Raw genomic sequence first — 26,959 nt, forward strand, 5'->3', positions numbered from 1 at the left:
CAGACAGGCCAAAGAAAAGGGCAACAAAAGTTTGTAATGTGTGCCCACAGAAAAATGTGGGTAGCATCGACGTGCTGAAATATGGAAAAGTAAGCATTGTTTATAACCATAGACTAGGAAATTTCCTGGGTGAAGGAAAGCAGCTGCTGACCGGCAGATTCCATACAGAATTTCTATATTAACTTGTTGAGAATGTGTTGATGTAGTATGGGCCAAATGCTTCCCTTCGATTTGGGAACCGGGAACCGATTTGATTACAAACTCTTGAGCTTTTCCTGTTTTTGGATGGAGACTATGACCCATTGAAAGACAGGTTGTTCAAGATCAGCAAGCAGATCCATCCATCTTTGCAGAGAAACGTGCAAGTTTGAAAACATGAATCAAAGTGGCACAGAGACTGAAACTAGTTGGAGCCCCTAAATACCATGCCCAGATTCTCAACTCTAGCGTCTGAAATGTCTTGGGATAAAGGTTTCGCTAGCAGAAGTTTTTGCCTTTGTCTGGGGCAAAAGAGTACTATTTTCCAAGTGACCTCCTAACATAAATATAAAAGAATTGTTGGACTGACTTTCCTAGCTTGTGCCCACACATGTTGCCTCTGCAGCAAAAGCTACCATGGGAGAGCCCTGACTGAAAACAGCCTTTCCCAATTGCGGGCAAAACCCAACTGTTTCTAATTATACTCTTCCATTTGACAATCTGTTCTTATATAGATAACTGACAAAACGGACTTTCTGTGTCACTTATACAAATACTGTTACACTGCTTCTGTCACATGCCACCTACTCCCCCCCCCCCCTTTTTAGTGTGGTAAGGTTTTATACTTGTTTCATATAGTAAGGGTGTGATGGCAAGCCGTTTAAAACTTTGGTTTTTTATAGCTTTAGAAAAAGCCATACTTAATTAAAGCTGTCTAGGAAAAGGGTACCATATTTTTTTTTTAACACAATCAAGTACCAAATCATGAATGTACAATAGCGAACAAAGTTCAGCAGTCTGGGGAATGTAATCTGTAGCACATGCAACAGCTTTTGGTACATAGTGGTGCCAGTATGATGGCAGCCAGTGCAAAAAGTGAGTCTGTACACTGAAAGTTGGTAGAAAAGTGTTTGGTTACAATGGAAGTTAATGGAGAATTGTATTGAAAAACAGTGGTGGTCAGAGGAAAAGTGTGGTGGTGCAGTGGAGAGAATCATATGTACAGTGGTGGTCAGTAGAAAATTGTGTGTGTGTGCATGGGTGTTTGGGGGGGGGGGGGGGTGAACCTTTTTTTAAGTTATTAACATGATTTAAACAATTATCAATAATATATACAACACAAACAGGAGACATTTTAACCTACCACAATGTTTAGCAAAAGTTCTTGAGTTGAAGCTTAAAGCCTTTCCTTCATAGTGAATGGGCTGTACTCCTGGCAGCATCTGAACCTGCACAGATGAGATTAAAATTATGAAGTTTATATAGAATAAAACAAAAATAACGCAAAACAATGGTAAAACCAAGAACCAAGGCCACTTTCAAAATACCTAAAACATTCAGGATGTGACAAACACGAGGGTCCTGTCTGGCGGGCTATATTAAGTGAACTATTTCCCAATCAAGTTCCTCTATCTAAAGATGTACCAAAAGGCTTCAATGTTCTGTGTGCAAATGATTTAAAAAAAAAAAAAAAACAACATCCAGGATCCTGCAAATGCCCTCTCAAATAAAAAGAATAAAACACTAGTTTCCCTCTCTGCAAAGAGGCCTTGAGAATGTGTCAGACTGTAAGGCTTAATGTACACAGGACATTTTTAAAACCTCCCCTGAACGATTTAATGTGACAGATAATAACCCACATTTAAAACGTCAGTTTTGCCGCATTTACATGTTGCGTTTAGCCGTGTTTGCATTTAGAAGCTTTTGAAAAAAAATAGATTTTTGTACTCACCATAAAATCCTTTTCTCTGAAGTTGGACGGACACAACTCCTTTAATTCTTGACCTTAGGGTTATCACGCAACTTCAGGAGAGGACTAGGAAGAACATGTAAAAATAGAAAGACTGCACAACACCGCCAAGGGAACGGTCCCTCTGGCTATAACCCCTCACCCTGCTTCCTGCAGGCCCATTTTCTTTTTCGTTCATTGACGGACACAGCTCCTTTAATTCTTGATCTTAGGGATGTCCCCAAGCAGTGTAAAAAAAACGAGGGGTGGAAACAGCAAAACATAACTTCAGCCACAACAAAGGGAACACCTCAACAGAGGAGTTTGCCATCTTAAACGGCCGCTATCAAAACCAGCAGCCCAGCTTGTGCATCAAAAGATGCGTTTACAACAAACTAGTAACTTAAAGTGTAACTGCAGCCTTACACAGCTGCCTGCAAAACCTTGCGGCCAAAGCAAGCATCCAAAGATGCGCTTAAGTCAACTTTGTAGAATTTAGTAAAAGTGTGAACGGACGACCAAGTCCCCGCCTTACACACCTGAGAGACAGACTCTTAATTTCAGAAAGCGCTGGTGGCAGCCGTGACAGGAAAAGGGGGCACCCGCCCCTTTAAGGCATAGGCCTGAACCACGATCTGTCTGCTCCACCAAGAAATGGTGGACGACGAGACTGCCAGACCTTTTTTCGGACCAGCCACTGAGACAGAGTCTGACTTCCAGAAGGGAGCTGTAGCAGACAGATATGTCCGTAAAGCCCAGACCACATCCAGGGGATGTAAGGCAACCTCCTTTGGGTGTGTCAGCTTAGGACATAAGGAAGGTAACGCAATGTCCTCATTTAGATGGAATGCCGAAACCACCTTTGGAAGGAAAGAGGGCTGCGGACATAGCACCGCCTTAGCTTTGTGGACGACCAGGTAGGAAGACTTGTATGACAAGGCCACCAACTCAGAAACTCTCCTATCAGATGTAATAGCCACTAGAAAAACTATTTTCTGAGACAGTGTTAACAAGGAAATCTCCCTAATGTTCTCAAACGTGGTTTCTGAAGCGCAGATAGCACCAGATTCAGATCCCGTGGGAGGTAGCTGTGGTTGAACCGGAGGGACTACGTGTCAAACCCCTTAGAAAAAAGGTACTCATCAATGAGCGAGTCGCCAAGGGGCATTGGAAAAAAACAGCCAAGGCCGATATCTGTCCCTTGATGGTGCTTAATTCAAGTTTCTGATCCAGGCCTCGCTGCAAAAACAGCAGGATCCTGGAAACTGAATAAGTGCGTGGACGCCACCCCATCTCCTCACACATGGAGATGTAAGCCTTCCATTTACGATGGTAAATCTTCAGACAAGAAGACGACTTCCGTGCCCTCAGCATAGTGGAAATTACCAAGTCTGACAGACCGTGGTCCTTTAGCACCTGGTTATCAACAGCCATGCTGTTAAAACCAGCGATGGTAAAGCAGGATGAAGTATTGGACCTTGCGCTAGAAGGTCCTCTCGCAGCGGTAGCCGCCAAGGAACATTCGCCACCAGATATACTAGGTCGGCTTACCAAGGACGCCGAGGACAATCTGGGGAAATCAGAATTACTGGAATCCCCTCGGCCTCCACTCTGCCCAGCAGACATGGTAGAAGCTTGAGTGTGGGGGAGGGGGGGGGAGGCATAAATCACCTGATAATGTCCCCATGGAGCCACCAACGCGTCTGACGCGTCCGTCCAGGGGTCTCTTGTCCTGGACACAAACCTCTGCACCTTCCAATTGAGCTGAGAGGCCAAGAGGTCTACATCTGGTGTGCCCCACCTTAGGCAAAGGAGCCTGAATACCTCCGGATGCAACGACCCTTCCCCTAGGTCCAGCATCTGACGACTTAGGTAGTTCACCTGCCAATTTTCTACACCCGCGATATATATATGGCCGACAGGGCCGGCACGTGTCACTCTGCCCACTGGAGGATGTGAGCGACCTCCCGTGCTGCAGCTGAGCTCTTCGTTCCTCCTTGATGGTTGACGTACGCCACCGCCCTGGCATTGTCTGACTGGATCCTGATCGGACGCCCTTGTAGCCTCATTGACTATGTGGAGAGACAAAGTCTGATCGCCGGAAGCTCGAGCACATCGATCGGCAGTTGGGATTCTTCCCGCGCCAAAGGCCCTGGGCGGACTGTACTCCAGGCACTCCCCCCCCCCCCAACCGGTCAGGCTGGCTTCTGTTGTGATCACCGTCCATTTGAGAGAAAATAATGATCTCCCAGACTGAAGGGCTGGAGACCTCAGCCACCAGAGAAGGGAATCCCTTACTAACTGTCTCACCCAAATTTGACAATCCAGGGATAATGGAGATTTGTTCCATTTTGACAAAATCTCCTTCTGCAAGACTCGAGTGTGAAATTGAGCATACGGTACCGCCTTGAAAGTGGCTACCATGAGGCCTAGAACGTGCATGCAGAAGCACGACAACCATCTGCGGTTCATCAACTTCACTGCAGCTTGAAGAGTCTGCAGCTTGTCTGAAGGGAGAAAAACTCTTTCCTAACTGCAAATTGCAGAAAATTCTGATGCCTGAGGCATATGGGTACATGTAAATACGTGTCGTGAATATCTAAGGACGCCAGGAAGTCCCCCTGATGGAGTGCAGTGACCACGGAGCGAACCGATTCCATCCTGAACCTTTGCACTTTCACAAAGCTGTGGAGGGCCTTCAAGTCCAGGATTGGACGTACCCTTTCCTTTTAGGGGATTGGAGTAGAATCCCTGAAACCTTTCCAGAGTCGGTACAGATACGATCACCCCAAGCAGTAGCAGGTCCTGTACTGCCCCAAACAGGGCTTTCCGACGAGCTGGATAGAAGTAGGTTGGAGGGAAAAAAATATGGTGGACAAGAAAGAAACTATCTTGTATCCCTATGAAACTGGTCGGACAGTAGAGAGGTCCACGGGCTGCAAACTCCCGAAGGCGACCCCCCACCGAGAGTTGGGCAGGGGCAAACCTTCATGCGGTAACATTTTTGTTCACAGACTTGTTTGGCTTGCGAAACCAGGGACGCTTTTATCCTTCAGCACCTTGTCGGACTGGGAACGCTTAACCGCCGACCCGGGCAGGCGAAAAAGCCATTTCTGAGCGGAAAAAGAGGGCCCTTGCCTACGGAGTGGCTCCTTACTCTTCCTCGACTGTGGACACATGATCTTTCAACCGGTAACATTTTTAATAATGTCATTCAGCGAAGTTCCAAAAAGCCTCTCACCTTGGAAAGGCAAATCCGCCAGAGCTTTTTTTTAGATGCCTGGTCCTCAGACCAGAATTTCAGCCAAATCAGGCACCGTAGCACCACTGCTGATACGGATACTCTAGAGAGCAGGGGGACCGTATCCAGGGCCACATCACAGACATACTTTTTTTTTTTTTAATTTATTTTTATTGAAAGTTTTCAATACATTAACAACAGATAAACATACCCAACGGTCCCAACAACCTCCCCAAACCCCCCCCCCCCTCCCTTCCACCCTCCCCCCACCCAACCAAGCTCCCTTCTGTGCAGCCCTCCATTCTGCCTCCTAGTTCAGTCTATAAACACCGACAGTACCACTCATAAAGAAACACATGGCCTGTACTGTATCTGAGTAACAAACTACTTGAAATGGGGATATAACCAATCCAAAGGAAAGCACCTCTCTGCCCCGCCCCTCACCCCAACCTTAAGGAGAAAACCCCACGCCTAGCGATTAATTCACAGTATCTGCGGCATCAAGCCAGCACCGCCACACCCTCTCAAATTTGTTAGGGCACCCTCTGCTAAGATAGGTGGCTTTGTATAACGGCAAAGCCATCACAGACATACTTAAGGCTGTGCACCAACTGGTCTGCCAGCTCTACGCAAACCAGGGGAGACTGTTGCTTCTCCAATTCACGGGGCTTTGCCCATTCAGTAAGCGTTTGCGACACCAAGGCCGTGGCCAGCACAGGTCATAACAATGACCCCACTACCGTAAACATGGACCGGGCCACTGCTTCGGCCCTCCTGTCAGCAGGATCCTTGAAGGCAGGAGTCCCTTCTACCAGAATCGTGGTTAATTTAAACTACCGGAGGAGATGTCCATTTTTCCAGGAGGCTCTCCTCAAAAGGGGTAATGCACCGCTGCAGACTTCCCCATTCATTGTAGATGAACTTATCAAAATAAGTAAAATAAGGAAACATCTTAGGCATGCGGGCCAGTTTGCGGGACCCAAAAGGGACTGCCACCTCAGCAGAGGTTCCTGCTGCATCCTGTATTTTCAGGGTATCCCGCACCACAGTGATAAGTGTTCCTACTAGTGCTTTTTCCTGCGCTAACCCGAACACAGAGTCATTCTCACTGTCCGAACAGTCCTGGTCCACATCCTCTGACACGTCAGAACAGGGGCCGCCAGTCACCGTGGGGACCAGAGTCTGAATCAGAGCTCACTCCAGAAGACGGGGGGCAGGGGGCGTTTTTTGCCCCCCTTGAGCCCGCATGCCGATTTCACCCTGGCAACAAAGGTCTCCAGGACCGCCGACAAAGCATCCATAAGCACCACATTTTTTGCAGGTGAGCCGGTTCCAATAGCAGGGATGTCTGGGGAAGAAGCGCCAGCTTGTGACGCCATGCTGACCCTCACTCACCTGCCACAACTTAGGGACTTAAGGCAAGGTACACAAATCCCACCCTCCTAGCTGCTCACAGACTGAGGGGCCCCTCCGCAGGACTCACCACCCTGACAAAGTGCTGAGCTGTGCTGCCACTGACCGCTCTGCCTTGTCAGTCACAAAGTGCTCAGAGTGATAACCGCGGTGTTCTGTGGTACACAGACCCAGCATTAGAGGTAAAAACGCGTTGAGGCTACAAGAAAATGGCTGCCGGCCATCCTTATTACAAAAGTCACCAAAAAAATGTATGTTTTCTAGAAGGTTTGGCGGCCAACAGCCATACACTGCATAAGACTACAGGAAAATGGCCACGGTCTCAGCAAAATTGCCTCTTCTGAGGTAAATTTACTCAGGCACCTCACAGCGCAGTAAAAAGGGGCAGAAAAACAAAAATCGGACCTCAACAGTCAGAGCAGCCCTGCCAAAGCTCAGAGCCCCCCCTCGGAGAGTGAGAGACACCCTAGTCGGCCTCCCGGGGGAATGCCCAGCTGCTCTATCCTGCCGAGGCAGGGAGAGCCATATTTACCCTTACTGTCAGGATTGCTGGACACCTTCCACAACAGACCCATCTCCTGAGCAGTATGGGGTGGCTGCTGGCTACGGCACACTGACACGGACAGCAGCAGCCCAGTCGTGTGTACCCCGGAGCTCACGGCCGCCCCTGGAGCAGAAGGGGCATGTTGTGGCTGACCCAGCGCGTAGCTAGGGTCTGCTCACACTAGATGGCCAGGCTGGGGAGACTACAAGGATCTATATTATCCAGCCTGTCACCCAGCCGGCTGTTGATAATAGATCACAAAAATTGTAGAAAAAAATAAAAAAAAATTCCAGGACCAATGGTCCCCTCAGGAAGCCAGGTCCTTCTCCTACACTAGGCAGGAAAAAAAACTGAGATGCAGGAAGCAGGGTGAGGGGTTATAGCCAGAGGTGGGCACATATATCTGCAGTAGGGATGCACCGAAATTTCGGCCGCCGAAACATATCGGCCGAAAATTGTGTTTTCGGCAAATTGCCGAAAGCAAAATCTTGCCGATAATGGGTCAGAAAATGGGGGCGGGGCCTTGCGGGGCTCCGTCCCCTGGTGCTGCCCATTGCACAGGTGTTTTCCTGGCTTGTCCCCAGTCCTCCCTCCTCCTTTCCTCCTGCCCAACAGTGCGGTGATCTCCGTGTGTCACGGAGCTGTGCATTGAATTGCCTGGGCGGCTGCAGTAACAATCTCCTGTGACAGATGGTACACTGATCCAATGGCGGGACATTGAATCAGCATGACGTGATTACAGGAGGCGGGACATTGTTACTGCAGCCGCCCAGGCAATTTAATGCACAGCTACGTGACCCACGGAGATCACCGCTTTGATCCGGGCATGGGTAAGGCTGCATTTAGACACTGGCAAGCTGCATGAGGGGGAAAGAGTGTGCCCAGGTCAAGCATTGCAGAGTTTTGTCCGCAGCTAAATCAAGTTTTTTGTGCTCACAGTGCTGCTGCATCCAAAAGTAATTTGTTTGCCTCTGAAACGATCTACCTCTGGCCACTTGTGTGAATGTAGCGATGCTATATAAACCAAGTCACAGGACAAAGGCTGTATTCCCTTTATTGGCCATATAAAAAAAAATAATAATAATAATAATCTTGATTTTGACCCAGCTAGGTTTTTATCGCCATGTGATAGAATGGGGAAGGGTTAAGTTATTGCTAGTAGAGGTAACGATATGAGCATTCCCAATAGAAGTCTGTTGGAACAGAACCAGGTAGCTTGCTTGGGGCCAGTTCACACCAGATGCAATTCCGTGTGCTTTTTTTTTGCACAAAATGCATGCACAGTGTTTTCCAATGGCTCTAGTTCACACCATGCAGTCAGTTTCCGGTGCGGAAACTGACTGCATGGTGTGAACTAAAGCCATTGGAATACATGGAAAACACTGTGCATGTATTTTTATCAGGCAGGCTGCATCTGAGGGGAACTGGTGAGGCTGCTTTGATCTCCTGTACCATGCCTGCAGTCTCTGACCATCTCCTGTACCATGCCTGCAGTCTCTGACCATCTCCTGTACCATGCCTGCAATCTCTGACCATCTCCTGTACCATGCCTGCAGTCTCTGACCATCTCCTGTAATATGTCCCCAGTCTCTGACCATCTGCTGTATGAAAATATTTTTTAAAATCAGTCATTTTTCGGTATTGGTGCTGTTTCGGTATCGGTTTTCGACCTAGTGTATTTTTCATTTTCGGTATTGGTTTCGGCACCAAAAAACCCATTCGGCGCACCCCTAATCTGCAGTGTTTTGTTATCTCTCTTCAAAGCATTATGTCCTGTAGCTGTCTCCTGCCAGTTCCTTGGTTATCAGACTGACAATTTCTCCCTCACATCTGATAAAAGCAGCCAGAGCTTTTTGTTGGGGGATGATATACACAGATTAGCAGTGTGCCGAACAATTTAAGGGACAGAGCTAAAAGTCTATGAGGAGAGGGTGTGTGGTCTTTCCCCCACGATTCCACGATTAAGAATTAAAAGCATATAGTGCACAATAATACATAGCAAAGATGAACAAGTATAGTATACATGGTAGTGAGCACCTGTGCGTCAAGGCGTTTCACTTTCTAGCTTCATCAGGACACTCAGGGATTGTTCAAAGAGAGATAAAAACAGGTCTCACTATCTTGCATGGAAGTCCACAAAGGCTAATCTCACCCCTTAGGCTTCAAGTATTACCATATACAATATCCCAGGTGCTTGGATATTCATATCAGACAGCCAATGGCTCAGGGTGCCAAGTATCACCTACATTGGAAAAACTGGTAGGTGACAATGCTCCACAGAACCAGAAGAAGAGGGGAAGAGACGAGGCAAAAGAGGGGAAGAGACGAGGGAAAAGGGGGGTGGTGATAACATATGGACTTAGGCAGTGACAATATAGCAATATAGCTTTATGTCAACAGCCAGCCTTTATATATATGTATATATACAGTGCCTTGCGAAAGTATTCGGCCCCCTTGAACTTTTCAACCTTTTGCCACATTTCAGGCTTCAAACATAAAGATATAACATTTTTATTTTTTGTGAAGAATCACCAACAAGTGGGACACAAATGTGAAGTGGAACGAAATCTATTGGATTTTTGAAACTTTTTTAACTAATATAAAAATGAAAAGTGGGGCGTGCAAAATTATTCGGCCCCCTTGCGTTAATACTTTGTAGAGCCACCTTTTGCTGCAATTACAGCTGCAAGTCGCTTGGGGTATGTCTCTATCAGTTTTGCACATCGAGAGACTGAAATTCTTGCCCATTCTTCCTTGCAAAACAGCTCGAGCTCAGTGAGGTTGGATGGAGAGCGTTTGTGAACAGCAGTTTTCAGCTCTTTCCACAGATTCTCGATTGGATTCAGGTCTGGACTTTGACTTGGCCATTCTAACACCTGGATACGTTTATTTGTGAACCATTCCTTTGTAGATTTTGCTGTATGTTTGGGATCATTGTCTTGTTGCAAGATAAATCTCCATCCCAGTTTCAGGTCTTTTGCAGACTCCAACAGGTTTTCATCCAGAATGGTCCTGTATTTGGCTGCATCCATCTTCCCCTCAATTTTAACCATCTTCCCTGTCCCTGCTGAAGAAAAGCAGGCCCAAACCATGATGCTGCCACCACCATGTTTGACAGTGGGGATGGTGTGTTGAGGGTGATGAGCTGTGTTTCTTTTACGCCAAACATATCGTTTTGCATTGTGGGCAAAAAGTTTGATTGTGGTTTCATCTGACCAGAGCAGCACCTTCTTCCACATGTTTGGTGTGTCTCCCAGGTGGCTTGTGGCAAACTTTAGACAAAACCTTTTTTGGATATCTTTGAGAAATGGCTTTCTTCTTGCCACTCTTCCATAAAGGCCAAATTTGTGCAGTGTACGACTGATTGTTGTCCTATGGACAGACTCTCCCACCTCAGCTGTAGTTCTCTGCAGTTCATCCCGAGTGATCATGGGCCTCTTGGCTGCCTCTCTGATCAGTCTTCTCCTTGTCTGAGCTGAAAGTTTAGAGGGACGGCCAGGTCTTGGTAGATTTGCAGTGGTCTGATACTCCTTCCATTTCAAAATGATCGCTTGCACGGTGCTCCTTGTTTACAGCTTGGGAAATCTTTTTGTATCCAAATCCGGCTTTAAACTTCTCCACAACAGTATTATGGCCCTGCCTGGTGTGTTCCTTGGTCTTCATGATGCTCTCTGCGCTTTCAACAGAACCCTGAGACTATCACAGAGCAGGTGCATTTATACAGAGACTTGATTACACACAGGTGGATTCTATTTATCACCATCAGTCATTTAGGACAACATTGGATCATTCAGAGATCCACGCTGAACTTCTGGAGTGAGTTTGCTGCACTGAAAGTAAAGGGGCTGAATAATTTTGCACGCACCACTTTTCAGTTTTTTATTTACTAAAAAAGTTTAAATTATCCAATAGATTTTGTTCCACTTCACAATTGTGTCCCACTTGGTGATTCTTCACAAAAAACGAGAGTTAGGCCGCGTACACACGGGCGGATTGTCTGTCCAACTTAGTCCGCTGAACCGTGTTTCAGCGGACAATCCGCTCGTGTGTGGGCTTCAGCGGACTTTTTCAGCGGACAATCTGACGAACAAAGTCTTACGGAATTTCCGTAAGACAGTCCGTTCAAACTTGGTTTTGTCCGTCCAAACTTGGTTTCAGCGGACAGTCCGCTCGTGTGTAGGCAAGTTGGACGGACCAAGTATGGCGCATGCTCAGAAAGGATTTACACGGCCGAAGGTTGCATTGCAGTGTGTAGGACGTCGTTTTTCTAGTCCCGTCGTACGTGCTGTACACGTCATCACGCACGCTTTCAGCGGACTGTCTGCTCATCGTGTGTGGTCAAGTCCGTTCATGCAAATTTTGAACGGATTGTCTGTCGGATTGTCTGACGAACTTAATTGGGCAGACAATCCGCCCGTGTGTACGCGGCCTTAGACTTACCGGTAACTCTGTTTCTAGGAGTTGTCCAGGACAGCACTAGAGAGATAGGCTCCACCTCCAGAGGCAGGAAACACAATCCAGATCTTTAAAGCGCGGTCTCCGTCCCTTCCCCTTCAGTCTTGTAAACGAGAACTTCCCCGGAAACGGCTTCTGTAACGACAAAAACACTTGTCCAGCATTATAACAGCATATAGGGAGGGAATCCATGCTGTCCTGGACGACTCCTAGAAACAGAGTTACCGGTAAGTCTAACTATCGTTTTCTCTAGTCGTCTGTCCAGGACAGCACTAGAGAGGATCAACGAGAACTTACCAGATTAGGGGGGGACTACCGCTTGAAGGACCTTTCTCCCAAACGCCTGGTCTTGCGCTGAGATAAGGTCCAATCTGTAATGCTTCATAAACGTCGAGTAGCTTGACCAAGTTGCTGCTCGACAAATTTGTTCTGGTGTCGGTCTAGCTCGCTCTGCCCATGAGGTCGATAGTGCCCGTGTAGAGTGAGCCATGGGGGAAAAAGGACATTCCATTTTCATTCCTTTGTAGGCTTGTACAATAACTTGTTTGATCCACCTTGCAATTGTATTTTTTGAAGCTTGTGACCCCAATTTTTTACCCGCATGTAAAACAAATAATGCATTTGATTTTCTAATGCTTTTTGACATCTCCAGATACTGTAAGACACAGGCTCTCACATCCAGTTGGTTAAACTCTACCTCCTTAGGATTAGTGGGGGACCCACAGAATGAAGGTAAAACAATTTCCTGTGTTCTATGGAACTTTGTCACTACTTTGGGCAAAAACCCAGGGTCCGTGCGCAACACCAGCCTATCTTAAAAAATTAGTAAAAATGGCTCTTTCACCGAAAGTGCCTGAAGCTCGCTAATGCGTCTGGCTGTGGAAATAGCCACTAGGAACACTGTTTTGAGCGTGATCCATTTCAAGGAAAGTTCTTCTTCCCGAGACTTTTTTTACTCATCCCTGTAACACAATTGACAGGTCCCATTTGGGTAAAATTTTGAAAGGAACAGGTTTAATCCTGGTCAACCCCTTAAAGAACCTGCTGACTAGCGGGTCTGCCGCCAGAGGCTGATCCAAAAAAACAGACAGGGCCGCAATTTGTACCTTTAAGGTACTAATGGCCAGTCCCTTATCCACACCGTCTTGTAAAAACTCCAAGACTGTCGGGATACTTAGACACCTTTTTAGTGTCCAACCATGAACAAAAAACCTTCCAATACTTAACATAAATTGCTTGGGTTACCCTCTTTCTACTATAAAGGAGTGTTTTAATCACCCTATCCGAGAGCCCCTTAGACTTCAAGAGACTCTCTTCAGACGCCAGGCCGATAATTTTAGGGTCTGTATTTCTGGCAACAGAACTGGACCCTGGGACAGCAGATCCTCTCTCTCGGGCAGTATGAGGGGAGGCTCGTCTGTCAGGCCCAGCAGCATTGAGAACCACGGTCTCTTCGGCCAATATGGAACCACCAGTATTAATGTGGTCTGCTCCTGCAAAAATTTCCTCAGGACTAGAGGAATTAGCTTGAATGGGGGGGAAGGCGTAGCAAGTGCGAAACGCCCAGTTTTGTGCCAAAGCGTCTATCCCTTTTGCCCCTGCCTCCCTCTCTAGGGAGAAGTATACTGGGACCTGGGTTTTCGCTTTCCTGGCGAACAAGTCCACCTCCATAAGACCCCATTTGCGCACTATCAGCTGGAAACTCTCCCTGTTCAGGGACTATTCTGATTCGTACACCCCGGTGTCGACTCAGAAAGTCTGCCAGGTGGTTGTCCACCCCCTTTAGATGGACGGCTGAAACCGATTTTAGGTTTTCTTCTGCCCAATGCATGATCGTACTTGTTAGCTTGATCAAGGATGGGCATCTCGTTCCTCCCTGCTTGTTTAGGTAGGAAACCGCCACTATACTGTCCGAGAGGACCTGTACATGGTGGTCCTTCAGATCCCTGGCAAACGCCCTTAAGGCTTCCCAGATTGCCTGCAACTCCCTCCAATTGGCCGACCTCTGGGACTGTGTCTTCCCCCAGCATCCTTGGGCTACTTTCGACCCCAAGTGGGCCCCCCAGCCCCAAGCACTGGCATCCGTGGTAATGCGGACAGACACTGGAGGAGACCACCATAGACCCCGTACTAAGTTCTCCTCTCTCTTTCACCACCAAAGAGACCTTCTGGTCTTTGAGGATAGATGGATAGTCCTGTCCAGGGATTCTTGTGTCCCGTCCCAGCTGCTCAGAATATTGGCCTGAAGGCACCTGAAATGAGCTCTTGCCCAAGGAACTGCAGGGATTGTTGCCACTAATAGGCCTAACCCTGCCATAGCTGATCGGATGGAAATTGTCCGATTAGACTGCAAAAAGGTTACCATCTTTTTCACCTATTCTACTTTTTCCCCTGTGAGGAAGACTTTCTGTGACACCGAATCCACCAGGAAACCTAGATACTGTATGGCCTGTGTTGGTATCAAGTGCGACTTTTCTTCGTTTACTAACCACCCCAGCCTTTTTAGGCAAGAGATGGCTACCCTCAGATCTCCCTGCAGTTGGAGCTTTGAGGGGGCGAAGAATAAAAGGTCATCCAAGTATGGTATGACAGCTATCCCTTTCAACCTTAGGGGAGCCAACGCTTCTGCCAGGACCTTGGTAAATATCCTGGGGGAAGAAGACAGACCGAATGGCAGAGCCCTGGATTGGAGGTATCGGATCTGCCTTCCCCATAGAATCGCTATCCTCAAATACTTTTGAGAGTCTTCTCGAATCGGGATGTGTAGATACGCATCCCTCAGATCGAGAGAGGCCATGAAACAATTTGGAGGGAGTACTGATCTCACTGTAAAAATTGTTTCCATCCGGAATTTCTTGTAAGTTACCCACTTGTTCAGTAACTTCAGATTCAAAATCAACCGGAATTTGCCTGACGGTTTCTTCACTACAAACACATGCGAATAGAAACCGTGGTTTATTTCTTGTGCCGGAACTGGCACTAGAACCCTCTGGTCTATTAAATCGCCAATTTGCGACAGCAAAGCTGTCGCTTTCTGGGGATCCTTGGGAGGCTTGGTCAGACACATCCTTGTAGGTGGGATGTGCTTGAACTGTATTTTGTAACCCTCCCTGATGATCCTCAGAATAAAAGTATTTGGGGTAGTCTTTTCCCACTGTGGGAGGAACTGCAGTCTTCCCCCCACAGGAACCAAGTCACTGGGATTTAGTGGTTTTTTTAGAAGAGGAAAAGAGATTGCCTTTGTTTTCCTCCCACCCACTGTTTCTTAGGGGTTGACTCCTTAGAGGTCTGTCCTTGTGACTGTCCCTGCCTTTGAGGACGAAAAAAGCGTTTACCTGTAGTCTTTTTGGGTTTAACAGGAAAGGGCTTCTTCTTGTCCGCAGTACGGTCCAGGACTTTCTCAAGATCCTGCCCGAACAAGAGGTCTCCCTCAAAGGGGATGTCACATAACCTCACTTTTGAGGCCGAGTCTCCTGACCAAGACTTCAACCAAAGTGCCCTGCGAGATGCATTTACGAGGGCAGCGGTCCTGGCTAACAATTTAACAGACTCCGCAGAGGCATCTGCTATATAACCTGCTGCTTTATGTAGCATAGGAAGGGAATCCAGGATTTCCTTTCTGGAGGTCCCCCCTTCCAAATGGCCTTGCAATTGCGAGCCACTATTGTCGTGGCCATTGCAGGTTTTAAATTAGTCATGGTTACTTCCCATGACCTCTTCAGCAGCACCTCCATTCTTTTATCCATGGGTTCCTTAAGAACACCCATGTCCTCAAAGGCGAGGTCTGTTGATTTTGCACACTGAGAAAAAGCTGCGTCTACCTTAGGCACTTTGTTCCAAACACAAGAGGGGTCCTCGCTGAAGGGGAATCTCCGCTTCATACTTTTAGGAAAAAATAGCTTTTTCTCTGGCTCCTCCCACTCTCTTGATCGAATCTACCAGTGTGCTATGAACCGGAAAGACCCTAACTGAATCTGTCTTTAGGGTCTGATACATCCGGTCATGCAAGGACAGGGAGACTGGCTCTTCTCTAATATCGAGCGTCTCATAAATCACCCCCAGTAAGGCATCAACCTCCTCGAGTGAGAGCCTGTATCTGGGAGAGCTTGTCCCTTAAACAGGAACATCTCTGGATGATGCTGCCTCACTTAGGCCATCCAGAGAATCAAATTCCTCTTCCCCTGATTCGTCACCTTCCACTGGGGTGGAAGCAGGGGGAACTGTGGCTGGTTTTGGGGTTTCAAGGTTCGCCAACATTGCTTTGATGGACTCCATTTCTTTCTGTACTCCAGAAATCAAATCCTTACAGGCTCCTGTAGCTTCCTTATAGACTAATTTGTCTATGCATGGTTTGCAAAGGGGCTTAGACCATCCCTCTTTTAATTTATTCATACATGAAGGACATCTCTTCTTCCCCCCTGAACTCTCTGGTTCTTTGGGCAGAGCCTAAGACAAGAGAAGGAGAGAAGAAGGAAGGGAAAAACAGACAAGCTAACGTCAGCAAAACCTTAGCAAAAATAGGACGCCTTCACCTAACACCTATGTGCACCCCACCAACCGCTAACAGGATTCGCAAGACTCTTTAGTCCGGATCCTGTTTGAGAGAGGGAGGGAGGAAAAAACACACCTGGACCATTTCAGAATGCCTTTGCATTGATTAGTCCATCACTCCCCCCCCCCCCTCTCTCCAAGCCCTGTAGGTACAAGACACCTGTGTTTGTCTACCTGAGCTGGTTCGGCTCCACTGCCACTCTCCACTGCATCCATATCCAATCGGAATCTTGCCTAACCGCCTGGAGGCTTTTCCCTTCGTTAGAGATGCAGCACGAACGTTATGTGGCCGGGGATTTTTAAAATAGCTGCCAAAGGTCCCGAACGTCCACGCTCGCCACGTGACCCAGAACCAGAAGTGGATTGTCGGAAGTCCTCTATCCTCCTCCTGCGTTCCACAGGCCGGAACTCGATGCCTGTGCCCGCCCCCCGCCTGACTTCGCGCCCAATTTCGAACCTATCGTCAGGCGGGGAAACGTCAGCCCTCCCCGGGCTTCAGAAGGAGAACGCCGGTTCGTAGCTGCTATCAACCCAACCGGAGGACCTCAGATGTCTGTTACCAACAACAGGTACCCAGAACTCCTTCCCCGTCTCTTATGGGCAATCACACCGTCAGGGGAAGGAGAGCTCCTGATCCAGCCTCCTCCTCCGGTGGAGGAAACACAAAGACTGAAGGGGAAGGGACGGAGACCGCCCTTTAAAGATCTGGATTGTGTTTCCTGCCTCTGGAGGTGGAGCCTATCTCTCTAGTGCTGTCCTTGACAGACGACTAGAGAAAAAAAAAATTTTATATCTTTATGTTTGAAGCCTGAAATGTGGCAAAAGGTTGAAAAGTTCAAGGGGGCCGAATACTTTCGCAAGGCACTGTGTATATATCTATATAATTTTTTAGTAGACACCCTAAAGAATAAAATGGTGGCTGCATGATTTTACATCATGAGAATCGTGATCTTTTTATTCTAAGCAAAAAAAATAGTGATTCTCATTTTGGCCAGAATCGTGTGTGTATATATATATATATATATATAAATATGCACTCAGTAGAGAACTTAGGCTGTAGTCAACAAGGCAGGGACCGAATTAGGTCAGGTTAAGGTAGTCAGAGCGATAAGAGCTGATGATCGGTCCTGCATACCCCCCCCCAGAAATAAATTGTGCATTCACAATGTGGTGAATTCATTTTTATTTTGCATAGGCATTCTCTTACATGCTGCTTTACTTCTGGTGCGGGAAGTAAAATGAAATCTCCCTGGCAGGACTCTATCCAAAATACAGAAAAAGTTTTGGCATTGCATGCACTTTAATTCTGGAGAAAAAAAATATATATTTTTCACCGATTCTTAGCCATTATTGTGTAATTTTGGCTTTATGTTTGGTAGCTGAGATCATAGCAAAGAGCCTTTGAAATCGTATCACTGATGCCAAGCCCTTGATCACTGCCAGTTATGAAACAGTAATCAGCTTACAAAGTACCATTTACTAAAGAGTGTTTCCACTTTTCTTAACAGTAAAAGGAAGCTACTTCACTTAGTATCTTACACCAAGCAAGAGGAATTACCTGTGGCAGTTCTATGGCCGGTTTTAAAAAGGAAAAGTGCTTTGATGCAATGATAAAAAAAAGGAGAATAGAACAGGCACGAGTCAAAGTGGATGGGCGCACAATGGAGTTTCAGTAGATTTTATTTTGAGTTTTGTATATAATCGATCAACAGAAATATACTCTTAATTTTTGAAGTGAAAACAGATTTCTGCAAAGATGTTTAAATTAAAGGGATTGTAAACCCCTGTGTTTTTTCACCTTAATGCGTTCTATGCTGACCAGCCCCACCATTTTACTCACCTGTGCTCGGTTGTTCCCTCGGTGGAGACGCGCTCTACCTCTCTGCCCGGGGTTCTCAGCTCTTGATTGGATAGACTGACAGCTGCGCAGCTATTGGCTGCCGCTGCTGTCAATCAAATCCAATGACGCGGGGGGCAGGGCCGACTCGAGAGCGCACCCACAAGGTAACCCCCAGGGAAAGAGCGTCTACTAGGGGGTTTATCAATGCAAGGAGGACCCATGAGCACTGTTGGGGACCCCAAAAGACGATGACCGGGGCCACACTGTGCAAAATGAACTGCACAGTGGAGGTAAGTATGATTTTATTTATTTAGAACAACTCCTTTAATACAGTGGGAAAAAAACAAAAACAAAATAAATTGGTACATAATTATAATTTACTAACTGACATATCAGCATGGATGTCGCACCACTTCCTTAAATTAAATCTCTCTAAAATGGAGCTATTAATATTCCCCCCTGCACATGCCTCCCTCCATGACTTTTCCATCAAAATCAACAATGCAAATATCAGTCCCTCCCCTCATCCCAGAGTACTAGGTGTAATCCTAGAATCCGACTTGTCATTTCAGCCAATCGTTGTCAAAAGTTTGTAGAATTCACCTCCGTAAAATTCTCAAAAATGTGTCCCTTTTTAACAAATGAAATCTCCAAGCTCCTCATTCACTCCCTTGTTATCGCTCACCTTGACTATTGCCACTCCCTTCTCATTGGTGTGCCTCTCCATAGGCTATCCACTCTTCAGTCTATCATGAATGCTGCTGCCAGACTTATCCGCCTTACCAACCCTCTCCTCCAATCCCTACACTGGCTCCCAATCACCAAGCGAATTAAATTCAAAATACTAACCACAACATGCAAAGCCATTCACAACTCTGCTCCAAGCTACATCACCAATCTTGTCTCCAAATATCACCCAAATCATCCTCTCCGCTCTTTTCAAGACCTCCTACTCTCAAGCTCTTTTGTTTCCTCCTCCCATGCTCCTCCATCTCCAGGATTTCTCCAGAGCCTCTCCCATCCTCTGGAACTCACTACCTCCACTGGTCTGGCTATCCCCATACTCTTGCTACCTTCAGGCGATCCCTGAAAACTCCTCTTCGGGAAAGCCTACCATGTCTCCAACTAATCTCCTACCACTTCCATCAGCTCATTTCCCACAGTTACAACCTTTTGTACCACCTGCCCCACCCTATTGGATTGTAAGCTCTTCTGAGCAGAGCCCTCTTAATCCTCTTGTATTTTATAGCATTGTAACTGTATTGTAAACTGTTGGCCCTATATAAATCCTGTAAAATAATAATTATTATCAGATTTCTAAGATACGCTGCTATAAACAAATACTAGCTAGCTGAACTCCAGGCAGATATAAAAGGCACAAATTTATGTAGCTTTGTATTCACTGAGGATTCTTTCACACCCGTGTAGGCGCAAAAGAAGCAGGTGCATGCCATTGTGCATTTCTGCACATTGCATTTATTTCAGACCATTTCAATAGCTTGCCCTACGCATGAAAAACACACTAAAGAAGAGCACGAATGCCCCAAAATGCATCATAATTTGCTACCATGTGATTGTGCATGCATGTTAGCTAGGTGTGCCATTAATAATTAATGGCACCACCACGCATTTGCAAAAGAGCTATGCATTTGTGTGTTGTAGAAAGCGTGCCCCATGGACTATGCACATTGTTACTCCATGGACCATTTCTCCTTGCTATACAACTACTCCCCTCAACTGCTACCTGTGTGGTCCTGAAACTTCAGTCAGGACACACAGCCCTCAGAGGACCCACAACTTGTGAAGGACCTCTGCCTCTTGGACCTTATTTCCCTGCCACCCTACCTGGATCCCCTTGGCTGAGTTTGCTGTCGGCTTTAAAGTCATCTGACCCATGCTGTGCCCAGAGAACTGCCTTGTGTGCTAGATTAAACCCTTTGTGTGCCACATTGCTTGCAACCCTGCTGTGCCCACATTTCTACGCTGTGTGCTGGACTCAATCCTTGCTGTGCCAGCTTTCCCTGATTTCCTATCTGTGCCCAAACTTATGCTTGCCCAACTCTCTGTTGGGCCAATTTCTCAATAAAAAGAACCCTGTGATGACTTCTGCTCTTTGCGCGTGTTCTATCCTGCTCACACCCTGATCACATATGGCAAATAAGTTTTATATAATAAACCTTCCAACAAACCATTTACGCAACTGCATCAGTTTGGTCTCTACAACCTGCCACCATCCATTAAATGGTCCAAACAATCTACTATGAAATACAGAGATAATTAACAGATGTGACATCAGAAGACTGCTGAAAACTTTCTAAAAAAACAATTGAATAAACTCTCAGGGTGAGAACCATACAGCAATTCCCAACAAAAAAAATTGCACACCAAAAACTTAGGACACAGAGAAGCAGAAAGATAGAGGGAAAGAGTGAAGCTACCAGGAGAAGAGTGAAAAGTAGTGAAAGAAAAGCAAGAGTGAGGAAAGACTGAGGGAATAACGGGTGGGTGAGGGAGGAGTGAGCTAGTGCAATAGAAGAAAAAGGAGAAGGGAGCTCAAGAAGTGAGGGAGGGAAACAGAGAACGAGAGGAGCAGGAAACAGCGAGTGCACAAGAGAAGAGAGGGGGAGGGAGAGAGGAGGGAGAGAGGGAGAGAGAGAGAGAGAGAGAGAGAGAGAGAGAGAGAGAGAGAGAGAGAGAGAGAGAGAGAGAGAGAGAGAGAGAGAGAGAGGGAGAGGGAGAGGGAGAGAGAGAGAGAGAGAGAGAGGAGAGAGAGAGAGAGGAGAGAGAGAGAGAGAGAGAGAGAGAGAGAGAGTAAAAGATCAGTTCTATAGACCACTGCTCTGCTGCATGTGGAAAACAATGAGATAAGAGGAAAAAGCACAAACAACATTTACCCACCGGTGCACAAGTTTAGATTTGCAACATCCTAAGTACAGGGGACATCCACTGAAAACTCCCCACCATGCAACAATGACCTGTAGTAACCTCAGAAGACTTCCTCAAATGAACAAGGGTTTATCCTTCAGCTGATAAATGCAAAGCATTCTCCCATGATTCACAATATCTGTCGAAGACAATGAGCAAAGTCCAGAAGACAGCAAGAGAGCTAGACTATACCGCCGTTCAATGACTTGTGATGGTGTCATTATGGAGGAGGAGTCTGCTTTCTTGCTCAATGTGCTCTTGAACTAAAGTGACAGCATGATCTGTGGAGTTGAAAAGTCGGTAACACTCTGGACCTTGGATTAACTCATGGAAGACCAGAAAATTACAATCAAGTGACATCTTTGTCTGCACAAAGGCAAGTAAATTGACACAAGTGATGAAAAAAAGTGAAAAAAAGATACATGAGCACCATACAGGGTGGATAAAAAAAAATCTATAAAAAAAAAAAAAACACACTTTTTTGGGATTTGAATCAGATTTGTTTTATTTAAAATCAATTTTCTGGCTTTTTATAAAACTTTAATAAAATGCTTATGGAGTAAACATTTATCTAAAGATAGTTTTCTATTTAAGATACATTGATAATTTAGTTTATTCAGCATGAAATGGAGCTTAGTTATATAGCATGAGGCTGTAAATATTCTGCAATATTAAAATGTTTGGTAAATTCATTCAATGAATCCAAGCTCTGCAAGCTGAGATAACATGCACTGCATTGATGCAGTCATACAATTTCATAGTAACCATGAGATAGAACAAAATTCAGGAATATTTCCTTATCCCATGGTTTTGCAAATCTAAGGATAGAGGGGCAAGTGCCAGAGAGGCCAATCCTGGGCTGGGGCATCCCAATAAGTGTGCTCCATTCATTGAGTGACATTGGTGAAACCAGTCAGGGACCAGCATTGCTGGAGCTGAGGGACTCTCCTAGCTGCCAGGGATAGAACTTCTCCAGTGAGTGTGGGGGTGTGGGGGGGAGGGAAAGGATAGACAGTTTCTGGTTGTAGGGGATGCTATTCTAATGCCCCGTACACACAATCGGACTATCTGGCGGACTTGGTCCAGCGGACCAGACTCCGCGGGACAATCCGCCCGTGTGTGGGCTCCGGTGGACTTGTTTTTCCCAAAAGTCCGGCGGACTTAGAAAGAAGTTTTGACTCAAAATTGTCCGCCGGACTGCAATCCAGCCATCTGTGTGCTAGTCTGCCGGACTTTTGAAATGAACAGACTTGCCCGGACATGGAGAAAAGTCAGTTCATTTTGAACGCGGCTCCAGGTAGACGGGACTAGCGAAGGAGGTCAATGTCGCCGCCTCCATCGGCGAGATTGACACGTCGCTGGCCCAGTCACCTGGAATGGACTTAAAGGGGAAGCCCTACGCTGAAAAAAACGGCGTGGGGGTCCCCCCCAAAGTCCATATCAGACCCTTATCCGAGCATGCAGCCCGGCCAGTCAGAAAAGGGGGTGGGGACGAGCGAGCGCCCCTCCCCGAGCCATACAAGGCCGCGTGCCCTCAACATGGGGGGTGCTTTGGGGAAGGGGGCCCTGCGGCCCCCCCACCCCAAAGTACCTTGTCCCCATGTTGAGGACAAGCGCCTCTTCCCGACAACCCTGGCCATTGGTTGTCGGGGTCTGTGGGCTTATCGGAATCCAGGAGCCCCCTTTAATAAGGGGGCCCCCAGATACCGGCCCCCCACCCTATGTGAATGAGTATGGGGTACAATGTACCCCTACCCATTCACCTGGTGAAAAAAGTGTAAATAAAACACAACACAAGGTTTTAAAATAATTTATTGCACAGCTCCGGTGGTCTTCCGTCTTGGGGGGTTTTCTCGCCGGACTTCTCCGCTATCTTCTACCTAGCTCTTTTACTAGCAGAGGAGACGGCTTTCTTCTTCTTCCTCAGGACCACCGCCCGGGGGTCTTCTTCCGACTTCGGGGGTCTCGTCCCCCTCTTCGGTTCTTCTTGCCGGGCCTCCACTTTCTTCTCCCAGTTCTTTTACTGGCGGTGGCCTGGTCTTCTGTCGCCGCCGCCTCTTCTTCCGACTTCGGGGGACTTGTTCCCCTCTTCGGTTCTTCTTGAAGGGCTTCCACTTTCTTCCTATAGCTCTTTTACTAGCGGTTGCCCGGTCTTCTGCCACCGCCGTCTTCTCTTCTTATTCTCTTCTTCCTTGAGATGTTGACTCTGTCTCGGGCTGCAATGACAGGGAAGCGCTGTTCGGCGTCTTATATAGGGACAGTGGGCGAGGTCACGGGTGATGTCCCCGCCCCTTAAGATGTTACAGTCCCGGAGGATGCTGGGACTGTGACATAAGGGGGCGGAGTCAGCATGTGACATCACCCAGTGACCCCGCCCATTGTCCCTATATAAGGTCACCGCACAACGCGTCCCTATCATTGTGGCCAGAGACAGTGTCAAGTCAACATCTCAAGGAAGAAGAGAAAGCAGGGACAGAAGATCGGGCCACCTCTAGTACAAGAGCTGGAAGAAGAAAGCAGAGGCCTGGCAAGAAAAACCGAAGAGGGGGACAAGACCCCCGAAGTCGGAAGAGGCGGCGGCGGCAACAGCAGACCGGGCCACCACTAGTAAAAGAGCTGGAACAAGAAAGCGGAGGGCCCGGCAAGAAGACCCGAAGAGGGGGGCAAGACCCCTGAAGTCTGAAGAAGACCCCCCGGCGGCGACGAAGAAGAAAGCCGGGCTCCTCCGCTAGTAAAAGAGCTAGCAGAAGATAGCGGAGGATTCCGGCGAGAAGACCCCCCAAGACGGAAGAAGACCCCCGGAGCTGTGCAATAAATTATTTTAAAAACATATGTTGTGTTTTTTTTCTATACACTTTTTTTCACCAGGTGAATGGGTAGGGGTACATGGTACCCCAATACTCATTCACATAGGGTGGGGGGCTGGTATCTGGGGGCCCCCTTATTAAAGGGGGCTTCCGGATTCCGATAAGCCCCCCACCTGCAGACCCCGACAACCAACAGCCAGGGTTGTCGGGAAGAGGCGCTTGTCCTCCTTCCCCAAAGCACCCCCCATGTTGAGGGCACGCGGTCTGGTACGGCTCAGGGGGGGGGGGGCGCTCACTCGTCCCCACCCCCTTTCCTGACCGGCCAGGCTGCGTGCTTGGATGAGGGTCTGATATGGACTTGGGGGGGACCCGCACGCCATTTTTTCGGCGTAGGGCTTCCCTTTTAAGTCCATACCAGGTGATGGGGCCAGCGAGGCGGTGACATAGACTTCCTTCACTAGTCCCGTCTACCTGGAGCCAGGTTCAAAATGGGCAAGTCTGCTCAAGTGGGCAGGTCCGCTCGTTAGGAAAGTCCGACGGACCTTCGCTTCAAAGTCCGGAGGTTTGTCCGCTGGACTAAGTCCACCGGATAGTCCGATTTTGTGTACGCGACATAAGAAGGACAGAGAGGGCAATCTGTGACAAAGACCTAAAGTGCCAAACTGTATGTTGTCTATCAGGCGCTCGTGTTCGGCACATCACGGATCTGGTGGACAGATTACTCGGAGGGGCTGGGGAAGACCCGGCTGTCATGCTGCACGTTTGCACCAATGACAAAGTTAGAGGCAGATGGAGTGTCCTAATGAACGATTTTAAGGACTTAGGAGCTAAATTGAGGAAAAGGACCTCCGTGGTAGTATTCTCAGGAATACTCCCGGAGTACATCGAACCACCATCAGAAAGGCAGAGGGAGATTATGGAAGTAAACAAGTGGCTGAAGAGCTGCTGTAGAAAGGAGTGCTTTGGGTCCCTGGAGGACTGGGCTCCAGTACTATAGAAGGGATGGACTGCACCTAAATGAGGAGGGTGCAGAGTAAAGATGGCCAAAATGTTAGAGGGGTTTTAAACTAGGTGATGGGGAGGAGGTTTCAGAGGTAAGTATAGTAACAAGTCCTCATTGCAATCTCGAAACACCCAATAAGAGGATAGCATGCGACCAGTCTAAACTACGTGGTATGTTTACCAATGCCAGGAGCCTGGCGGACAAGATGGGTGAACTACAGATACTGTTGTACCAGGAGGATTTGGATTTTGTGGGAATTTCAGAGATTTGGTTCAACAGATCTCATGATTGGTGGCAACCATTCAAGGGTATACCTATATTGCAGGGATAGAGAGGGTAAAAAAAAAAAAAAGGGAGAGAGGTATGCCTGTACATCAAGAATAATGTACAAGTGAATGCGAGAGATTACATCACTAAGGGAGCTAGGGAGGAGGTGTAATCCTTATAGGTAGAGCTCCAAAGGGATGAAGCTAAGGGCAAAATAATACTGGGAGTATGCGATAGGCTCCCTAACCTGAGGGAGAAGGGGGAGGCGGACCTCCTATCACAAACTGTATTAGCAGTGATGAGCTCAGGCATGTTCACAAGTGCCCCACATGCAGAGCCCACCAGAAAGTCGGCGCAGCGCTGTGCTAATCACAGGCAGTGAGACATTGCCCGATCTCTGCAGCCGTGCATCGGGGGAATGTCTCACTGCCTGTGATTAGCGCAGTGCTGTGCCGACTTCCTGGTGGGCTCTGCACATGGAGCATGCGAACATGCCTGAGCTCATCCTTAAAGCGGAGGTCCACCCTAAAATGGACCTCCGCTCATCGGAATCCCCCCCTCGGCACCTTTCAGGGGGGAGGGGGGTGCAGTTACCTGGATAATCCAGGTAACTGCACCCACTTCCGGGCTAGCTCTCTGCGGAAAGGGGCGTACATTACGCCCCTTTCCGCAAGCGCCCGCCCCCTTCAGCAAGTGCCCCGCTGCCTGCTGGGAAACACACAGCTCCCAGAGGCAGCGGGGACCGTCCGGATTGCGCCGCGCGGCTCGCGCATGCGCAGTAGGGAACCGGGAAATGAAGCCGAAAGGCTCCATTTCCTGATTCCCATACCCAAGATGGCGGCGGCACGAGCGAGCGATCGGCTTCGGGTGCCAACATCGCGGGCGCGCTGGACAGGTAAGTGTCACTATTTAAAAGTCAGCAGCTGCAGTATTTGTAGCTGCTGGCTTTTAAAAAAAAAAAAAGCCAGCCTAAGGCTCGCCAGTTCCTAAATGTCTTGCAGGACAATTGGTCAGATGGTAGACGCATCAACTAGAAATAAAGCGTTACTAGATCTACCGATTATCAACAATACGGACCTGATCACAGATGTGGAAATATGGGGCAATTTAGGTAACAGCGATCACAGGTCAATTGGCTTCAGTATAAATTACACAAATAGGAAACATAAGGGAAATACAAAGACACTGAATTTCAAAAGAGCCAACTTCCCTAAACTATGAGCCTTACTAGAAGATATCAATTGGGATAAAATCTTAGGAACAAAGAACACGGAGCAGAGGTCGGTTTGCTTTAAGAGTATATTAAATAAGGGCATGAGCCAGTGCATCTCATTGGGTAATACATTTAAAAGAGTGAACAACAGTCCTGGATGGCTTAACGCTAGAGGTCGACCGATATGGGTTTTTCTCTGGCCGATGCCGATATTTAGAAATCGCGGCCGCCAATGGCTGATATATGATGCCGATTTTTTTGGGCCAATATGTTAGGCCGATTTTTTATTTTTTCCTTTTCCCATCATCTCATAAAATCTGACAGACACCTTTCACACTGGGGGGTTTTTTCAGCCGCTTTTGGGCTAAAAATAGCATCTGTAAAGTGCCTGCAAAACGGCTCCCATGCAGTTTGTATGAAAGGCTGAGCGCTTTTACACAGAGGCTGGCAGGACGTTAAAAAAAGTCCTGCATACAGCATCATTGGAGCGCCCTATACCATTCCTCCACCACTCCTGCCCATTGAAATGAATGGGCACCGCTGCCAAAGCGCCTGCAATGCGATTTGGCAGAGGCGATTCACGGGCGCATTTAACCCCTTCCTCAGCTGCTAGTTGTGTTATAAGTGCCCCGCTAGCAGCCGAATAGCGCCGCTAAAACTAGCAGTGTTTTACCGTCAATGCCTGCCAGCTTCAGTGTGAAAGCAGCCTTAAGTAATAAGTGATACAGAAAATTTCTTACATTTAAACATTTATTACACAAAACAAACCTCCG

At 47.5% G+C, this 26,959-nt stretch overlaps 1 protein-coding gene and 1 non-coding gene across 8 annotated transcripts in view; one reads left to right on the plus strand and one right to left on the minus strand.

The window, feature by feature from the left end:
• The window catches only part of NR1H2 (nuclear receptor subfamily 1 group H member 2), a 232,388-nt gene that overhangs the window by 109,472 nt on the left and 95,957 nt on the right, over positions 1 to 26,959 (minus strand). For 5 of the 7 annotated variants that reach the window (XM_077457095.1, XM_077457099.1, XM_077457096.1 and 2 more), the window contains one exon: positions 1,343 to 1,427. The gene's annotated coding sequence lies outside the window, so the exon portion shown is untranslated. Of the gene's footprint in view, positions 1 to 1,342; positions 1,428 to 20,869; positions 21,025 to 26,959 lie in introns of those variants that run through there. The other 2 variants (XM_077457097.1, XM_077457101.1) reach the window with 1 other exon arrangement.
• On the plus strand, positions 23,181 to 23,254 carry LOC143934723 (small nucleolar RNA SNORA17). Its single transcript, XR_013263361.1, has one exon. It is a non-coding gene; the product is annotated as a small nucleolar RNA SNORA17 (small nucleolar RNA).

The sequence above is a fragment of the Lithobates pipiens genome, unplaced genomic scaffold (genome assembly GCF_037356315.1).
Source record: "Lithobates pipiens isolate NorthernLeopardFrog02 unplaced genomic scaffold, aLitPip1_a1.2 Scaffold_27, whole genome shotgun sequence".
NCBI lineage: Eukaryota > Metazoa > Chordata > Amphibia > Anura > Ranidae > Lithobates > Lithobates pipiens.